The sequence below is a fragment of the Venturia canescens genome, chromosome 3 (assembly GCF_019457755.1).
Source record: "Venturia canescens isolate UGA chromosome 3, ASM1945775v1, whole genome shotgun sequence".
NCBI classification, from domain to species: Eukaryota; Metazoa; Arthropoda; class Insecta; order Hymenoptera; family Ichneumonidae; genus Venturia; species Venturia canescens.
Genome location: NC_057423.1, coordinates 7,462,359 through 7,471,407, shown reverse-complemented (window position 1 = coordinate 7,471,407; position 9,049 = coordinate 7,462,359).

Sequence of the window (9,049 nt, the reverse complement as noted above, 5' to 3'; positions counted from 1 at the left end):
TTCTTATCCTACGCGCCTGAAATAAATAACTTCATTTGGTGTGTCAGTTTCGTGATTATTTTATTACATACTTGTTTTCTGTACATTATACGTGTCACCGAATGACACATTTCTTCGAAATGAGTAATTCTGGGAAAGAGACAGCAGGCGGAGGGCCGTGGGAGGCCGATGGTGCGAGATCGCCACGCGCAGGAACCACGTAACGCGTATTTCGAACTGATTTTGTGTCTTCCATTTTCCCTCTTTCCTCTCTCTTTCTCGTGGCAAACACGTGTTCACGAGCGCAAAAGCGATCATGCTGAGTGACGCAATAACGTGAGACCACTTTGAGATAAGTAATTGCCATCGTTTGATCATATAAATACAGCAATACGGAATTAACGAACGGAAGAAAAATAATTCGGAAAAAATAAAACTGCGTCGAGGAGAAGGAGGGGGCGCTTTGTTCGGTGGAAAAATGTGAGCGAATAGAGAAGCAGGTGGTTTTGCCTTTGTTCGAAAACTATAATAAAAATCTGCTATAGTAAAACTTTGACCGACGCCGCTTTGTCTGCCGCTCAACTTTACAGCTCGTGCGCGTTCGACACGCGGGTGACGTTTCACGTTCCACGACTCTCAATTTTTCTCAGAATTATTCTCGTACGGAAGACATTTTTTCTCACCTCGCGCAGCCTTACACTTTTATTTTGTTTCCTCACCTTGAAAGCTTTTTCTTCAGCTCAGTTTCGCCCGGTGCTCTATTTTATATCCAAACACTGCGCTTTTACGTCATCGATTTAACCTCAAATACTCGTTTCCGCAGCTTCCATCTTTCTGTTGACGCGTACCTTTTTTAAGTGTTCCATTTTATTATTACGCCCTCAATTTATTCGCGTCTCGTATTTTATCGCACTGTCCCAATTCGTTCTCTTGCGAGTCAGACTTTCGACCGGGCCGTTGCGCGACCAGTGTCCCACGGGTCCACACGCGAAACTGGCTTTGTCCGGTGTCCCCATGTCGCGATCTCAGCTGCCATAATTATTTAAAAAATTCGAGCCACTGGCCCATTTTATATGAAAAATCATTTTAAGAAATTTGAGAGAAGAAATTTAAAAAAAAAATAAAATTAAAGGAGTAGTTCGGCCGTTTTATGACTAGTCAAGTTAGCAACTACTTTATGTTGATTTATTTCAAGTCTAAATTATTAATAAAATAAATGAACAGTTAGATTGAGAATAATTTTATCATAAGAATGTAATAAAATGCTTGAAAGATATCATAAAAGATGAAATTTATATTTCAACTTGACTAGTTAATGATCGAGTCGGTAACGGTGACGCTTGAAATACACATAACCTAGAAAACATTTTTTTTGCGCGGAAGAAAGTTTATATCGGTGTAATGGCCTCGAGAAAAAGAAATGGTCAATTCGTTAAAAAAAAGCGAAGCTACTAGACGAATGAAAGGACGTGAGTCAGTCTCAAAAAAAATTTGATGAAATTTCCGCGATTCCCGAATTTGCCCGAAGTTCAATCAGCTGTTATCAGCAGTTCAACGTAATGACTGACATCCGTTTTCGACACGTTAAAAACTAAGTTTTTTCATGTTTTCTTTCTCAGAAGCCCCGTAAGGTAATGTTTTTTTTTTTTTAAATAAACGGAATCTGTGATAAATTTTCTTGGCGATATAAACTTTTCCGAAGCTCCAGCACGTAAACTATGATTTACCGCAAAAAAGTGGGCCTTCGCCGTACTTTACCGAGCGGCCGAACTACTTTAAGATTGAGAAAAATCTGAAAGAAGAAATTCAATTTTTCGTTAGAAAAATTCGTAAAAATTCAAAAAACGAATGTGCATTTTCGTAATTTTTCAAGCTTTGCCTCGGTCTCTTCTACGTAGAAAGATAAATTTCTCGAAGACGATTAACACCGATTAAGAGTCTTAAGGATGAATTACGAGGGCACTAACACGCAGTTCTAGATCGAGAACGAGAGAGAAATAAGAGCATCCGCGATCGTATAATAATGGGGCATATCTCGATGGGGTGTAGCGATTGAAGCTCGGCCAATATTGTTGGACGTTGTAGCGGCGGCGGGGTCGGCGATAAACGAAAGTCTCAGGAATCGATTGCGTCATCGAGACCGATGCGTGTGTACCATCGCTATTGTTTTTTTCCACACGACTCGTCGTCTGTTTACTACGCATCGACACACTCGACCTTATTTCTTATCGCTCATATAGAAGAATATTCATCGCTGACCTCTCAACGAACAAAAACACTTCTTATTTCCACGGCGAAAAAGGAAAATCTCTATATTTTAAGTTCACGCGAATCTAATGGAAACCGAAAATTCAAACGTCAATAGTTTAAATTCTAGAAATGTACAGCGTGTATCTATTCCCGGAATTATCCACCGTCCAGTTGTCGAGAAACCAATCAACGAAAATCACATTTTTTGAGGTTATACATAGGCTCTTGTGGCAGGCACACTTCCGCGACTACTTGAGTTTAATAAAGTAGGATCCTCCCAACTTTGAAGAGTCAAAAACGAGAATAAGAAATCTAATGTTTTCGGATGTCAATGATGCCTTGTTACCGGTGAAAATCACTTGGGAATGGAAAAAGTAACACTTACATATTTGAGGTTAACTAGTAATAACGTCACAAACGCGGGGAGGTTTGACAACGACAGCATGAGCCAGTTGATTTAAAATACAGATATATGCATACGCATATAATATAAAATGGCGGTTGTTACATTTCGCTTGACGGTTTAACTACGAAAGTATTTTGCGCGCTATCATTATATTAAAATTGATCGATCTCAACAAAAAGTTACGCATGATTTGAATAATTGTGAGAATAAATTTCAATCGTTTCTTTGATCATGAAAAGAGCAAAAAAGTTGTTTCGTTTTTTCGAGTGACGAGTAACGCGATGAACGTTGAAGTGGAACTTATTAATAAATCAAGTTTATTTTCTCAGCAAAGAGAGGGGGGCGGGGCCGGCCAATTTCGTTGATGAAAATGACCCTCTTTACGTTCTCGCCCCCGAGTGAATCGTTGCGTGAAACGAAACACGCGAAATTCATCAAAATCTTGCGAAACTTCAACTCCCGACCTTTGCCTTCTTTTTTAGCCGCGTTCTTTCCTCACTCGTCCCGGAGTACTCCCGAGAAAACCAGTTTTTTTCCGGATCTCAATGGAATCGAGTCCGCAGCGCAGTTTCATTGAAAAGCGACGATCGATCGCCTCCGGAAAATCTCGTTGCCCCTGCGCTTCCGCTCACATTCTTTCGAGCGCGCACGTCGCTACTCGAGAAATTCTTACCGCGAACGAGACGCAATGTCTTTTCGTGACAATTCATGAAACACGAGCTCGACACTTCCGCCAGTCTTAATTACCCCCGCCTCGTTACTTACGCTCGCGCCTCCCGAGTCCGTGTTCCCAGCGCATTTTTCTAAGAAAGCGTCCTACGAGGTTGGAAACGACCCAAATTTTATCGTCGCCAGAAGCGCGTTGCTCGTACTCGATAATTAACATTAACTATGCAGCATTTTCTGCGTTTTTTTGATAACGTAGAAACTGCGCTATCACAGAGTGCGATTAACTCAACATTTTTTCTGTAAACGTCACAAAAGTAAAAATATTACGAAATAATGAAAATCACTGATTTCACTTGACATTGAACGATCGCAAATTTTTTACGCTCCCGTGATTTTCCGACGACGAAGAAAAGGTAAATTCGATTGGAAAATTAACCCTTGGTGTGCACACCTTATTCACAGCGAGACATTTCGCGCACATCGGGTCACTTTGAGCCCAGGTCATTTTTGACATCGAATATCTCGGTAACTATGCGCTTTTCGGAATAAAAGGTTTACTCACTTTTTGCAGTGAATTTATCCAACTTTGAGGCTGCAAAGTCGGATTTCCAAAAAAATCTATTTTCATCGTTGAAAAACGTGCTCAAAGTTGATAGTGCGCGTAAAAAGTACTTTTTAGGTTAAATATCTCGTAAAAAATTAAATTTTGAGTTTTTAAATAAATCCTTACAGAGCTTTACAGACAAGGGTCCACGCTTTAAGGGGAAAATAGTCCATTTTCCAACCGTTCCAAAAAGTCTATTTATTTTGGAGTATGAAGCTCCCTACTTTTAGAGAGGGGATAACGATTTCTTAACATTGGGGGTTTTACTTACGAGATGCTCATCTGTAAATGCTATTCATGTGAGAAAAAAATTTTGGGGTCAACCTGAGCCCAGATGCGCATTAAGGGTTAATTTTTTAAATGTCATACCAAAATAATAATCGCTTGGATTTTTTCGTCCAATTTTTTCTCTTTCATTGAATTTCTGTATCATGAAATTTATCCGGTTTCATACGATGCTGAAGTTTCCAACGTTGGAGTCCAACGAAATGATCTAAAAAACTGTCCAATAATTCCAGTAATTCTCCAATTTATTTCCAGTCGAATTTGTACTTTGTATTTTTTCAATCTACACAATTATGATTCGTGAAATAAAAAACTGATGGATAAATCATTTTATTTTCATTCATTTCGTTGGGGACTCCAACGTTGGAAACTTCAGCGTCGTGGTTTCATTTGCTGCAACTTGAGGCCGTACAGTCATTTTTTAACCCAAAAGTTATGACCTGTACCTTTCAAAAGTTGGGCCAGTTCACAGTTTGCCAATGTTGCATACACTTTAAAGAAAAGTTGGGGAAAAAAAGACGAAAAACTGGTGAAAGCTCAGTCGAAAACACGAACGGTGACGATCCTAGCCTCAAAAAACTGCACGGGAAACAGATTATTATTAATATAATCTCAGCAAATCTCCTAATAAATCTGAAAAAAATTAACATTATTCGGCAAGCCTCGTTCATGTTGCCCAAAAAATTTCATATTTTTAGCATCATTTTTAACGGAGATATCACTCAATGTGTCTTGACTTCCATAACATTACATGTTATTTGGCTCAAATTGTTATTGATTTTTCTCAGCAACGACGCTCCTAAACTGTCTGAAAATTTAACTGATTTTTTTTTACACTTCACACTTTATAAGATGCACTCGGTTTAAAAGCGATGACATCATTTTCATTCTAATGCCTCAACTTCCTTAAGGTGAAAGCTCAGTCCGAAAACACACGGACGGTGACGATCCTAGCCTCAAAAACTGCACGGGAATAAGCAGATCATAATTAATATAATCTCAGCAAATCTCCTAATAAATCTGAAAAAAATTGACATCATTCAGCCAGCCTTGCTCACGTTGTCCAAAAAATTTAATATTTTTGGCATCTTTTTTAACGGAGACACTGAATGTCTCTTGACTTAAGGTTACAAGTTATTTGGTCCACATTGTTATTGATTTTTCTCAGCAACGAGGCTCCCAAGCTGTCTGAAAATTTGACTGTTTTTTTGACACTTCACTTCGCAAGATGCAATCGATTTAAGAGGATGGATCAGTCGGTATATCGCAACCGTGAGTGCGAGAGAGATAGCTGCAAATTTCGAAATCAAAATTCTTTGACAGAGTTTGACCGATTAAAAAAAGGCTCTGTCAGTCGATTTTTGCCATCGTTCTGCGTAGGCTGACAGAGCCTTTTTTTAATCGGTCAAACCGTGTCAGAGAATTTCAATTTCAAAAATTCCAAGTGAGGTTAGTCGACTGATCCATACTCTTAAAAGCGATGACGTCATTTTCTTTCTAGCGCCTCAACTTCCTCAAGATATTTCTTTCACGAATCCGAATATTCTACGAATAACCGATTTTAAGGAGGGTGGATCGCGACGACACAATGTTGCCATGCTAAAGCATGTTGAAAACATAAAGAATTTCATAAAATTTGGTAACTGTGTTCTTCAAAAATATATAAGACAATGTTTATTTTTTTAGTTTCTTTTGCCACAAGCTCTCGAGTTATTGAACATTAAAGTTCACGTGTACAAGCACATACTTTATATCGATTACATAATATCGTGCATGAGAACTTCGATTTAACGCTCAATTATTCGACTTCCATGTGGTAAAAAAACTTGAAAAAAATTGTGTTTTTGATACTAAAGAATGTTATCACGAAATTTGATCAAATTCTGATTATATTTATTTGGCGATCCAGCCTCCTTGAACGGCAGTAAATCCAAAGTGCGTGGGAACAGATTGGCGAAAATTCAGGTCAGCTTATCGAGCATTTAATAAATAATTGAAACTTCAGAAGTGGCATAATTAATACGGGAGCTTATGGCGATTGGAAAAAACTCGCTTGAATGAAAAATTTTGCCTCGGAGCCCGGACACTGCTCGGTACTTTCCAAGGTCTCCGAGAGTGAAGCAAGAAAGTAAATCGCCACTTTGAGAGAAACGAGTATACTTTTTCGTTGGAATGTTTGGTTGAAACGCTCTATCGATAAATTTCCGATTGCGATCGAGCCTCGACAGGAAAACACGCAAATTCCAACGTTTACACTGTCCATAGCCCTTAATAATCGTGTAAACCTCGCAAAATCGAAATAAAAGTGAAAATAAATGTGTTTCGATCTGTTTTGATTTTTTTGTTCTCGTTTTTTTACTAAAACATTTAAACTCTGCTCATTCGCGATACTACAAAATGATTCGAACGATTGAGAAACACGAATTTTTCTATCGGAATCCGGGTCTTGTCGACCCCGTTGAAGGGATCGAGTCCCTGGTGCTTTTCAATACTTTCCCAAAAAACTTGCTTCCAGGGAACGAAAAATTGTGTAATCGCCGCTTTGAGAGAATCGAAGATACTTCTTCGTTGGAACGTTTGGCTGAAAGTCTCTGTCGTTAAATTTCCGATTGCGATAGAATCTCGAGGCTCTCGTCGCCTCGGAGATCGCTCGATTCCTTCCGATCGTTCGCGGTTCGATAAACACCACGAAAGTTACGTAAACCGATATGTTCGATCGGACGCGATGAGGCGCTCGATTATCGAAAATGAGTCGCCGAGCCGGCTCGTCCTTGAACGTTATCAATCGAAATCTGCCTCGATCTTCTCCTAAATCGAACTAATGTTTTTTCGATAAATACAAAAAACCGTTGGTCGTCGTGGGACTTTATTTTTCAAGGTCGTCGTCCTCCGTTTCGTTGTAAGACTGTAAAATCAAGTGATCGGTTTCGAGGGCCGCGGGGAGTTTGCGTCTCGCGCAAGTTTCTGAGCGGCATCTTCGCACGCTCCTCTTCTTCCCCTCGGCCGGGGAAGAGCCCGAAAATGTAGTTTCTTGGGGAGCCGCGATCGAAGCGGAGCAGCCTGGGAAGCCGGCTTTCTTTTCCTCCGGAATGCACTCGAGCTCCGGCTCGTCGGGGTCGTTTCGTCCCTCGTCGGAATCCTGGGGCACGAAGGCTTCGACGGGATCACGCCTGAGGAGAGTTCGAGCCTCGTTTTCCGGGGGGGAGCCTCCGGACGCTTCGGACTCGGGGAAAAGGCTTTGCCGACGTTTCCGAGATTCGCTTCCGCTTTGCCGTGGCCGCTCGCGGAACTCCGAAACCGAATCGGTTTGCGGCTCCCTCGGGGGAGTTTTTCGTGATGAATTTGGCCTCCTCCGAGCCGCTTCCGGTTTCTTGGCGACTGGTTTTTTGGCGGGCTCGACTCCGGAGTTTTTCTGTCTGTTGTTCGGGGCCTCGCGAGCGCTCTTCGATCGAGCGGAAATCGGAGGATCTTCAAGCCTTTTCGAAAGACTCCCGGTTTCCTTCGACTCCTCGCGAGTTTTCGGGGCTTCGGACGTTTTCGGGAGTGCCGAGTCGCTCGGGTCCGAAGGATCCGACGGCGTCCGGCTTCCTCCGGATCGCTCTTCGTAGGTCACGTGCTTTCCGCGGCCCCGCGAGTCGCCATTTTTTTTGCCCCCCTTCCGCGGGTTTTTTCGACGAGTCGCCAGGCTCTTCGGCTCCTCGCCGCCGGCTTTTTCCGGGTTGAATTTCTTCGGTTTTTCCTTCATGAACTGAATGAACGTCGACGAGGTGACGGCGGCGGCTTCGAGTCCGGGGTTCGCCGGGTTCGAAGCGTCGGAGATGTCCGCGGTCGCGCCGCTCTCCGGGCTGATGTATCTCGAGAGTTCTCCGATTTGGCAGTCCTCGGTGACCGCGCTCGTCCCCGGGATTTCCGGGGAGATTTTCTCTGCTCCCCCGCCAACTTTCCGGCCGCTTTTCTTCCCCTCGGTTTCGTATTTCCCCAGTTTCTTCAACCCCTTTCGTTCCCTCCTCCGAACGCACTTTTCGCAGAGGCAGCTTCCGCGGAGTCCTCCATTTCCGCTCCCTTCGAAGCGGCCCTTATCGAAGTCGCAAGCTTTTAAATAAGGGCATTCGCACCGGCAGCAGACGAGATTGATCTGCGAGGTTTTCCCGTCCCCCGAGGCCTCGAGCTCCTCGAGCCTCGGTGGAACCTTCCCCTTCCAGCTCCAGAGCAGCCTCTTCATCATGCCGGAAACGGTGTGTTCGCCGCGGTTCCAGGGGCAGGAAAAGTCCTCGGGTTCGACGGTCTCGAAGCCCTCGCACTTTTGCGAAGCTTCCAGGCGGTAGGAAGCTCCGGGCTGGTGGCGGGTGCACCGCCAGAAGTTGGCCTGGTCCCTCGGCGCGCTCGGGCACGTGGTCGGGCTCACTTCCGGTCTGCAGACCCTGCAGTGATGCCGGGTCAGGGGAGGCTCCTCGGGGCGGAATTTTATGCCGGGTTTCGCCTTTTCCTCGAGGCTTTTCGACTCGGCTCGAGTCCCCATTTCGCCCGGTTTCGCGTCCCGAATTTCCTCGCTGGCAACGCTTTTCTTCGGTGAATTATTAGCTCTCGAAGCTTCTTCTAATTCCTCCAATTTCTTCGGATGTTCCGCCGAGTTTTCCGCCGGGAGCTTCTTCCGCCGCGGCTCGCTCGAGTCCTTGGAAGCCCCGCGGAGCTTGATTCTCGACTTTCCTCGCTTCTTCCGGTCCGGGAGCTCGCCGAGCTCGCGGGGACGAGTCCTCCAAGGGTCGGGGATCCCCTGCGTCAGGCTGAGTCCCAGATCGTTCCAAACTGCCTCCGTCAAGCGGACCCTGTCGCAGCCCAATCTCAAGTGCCTCCTC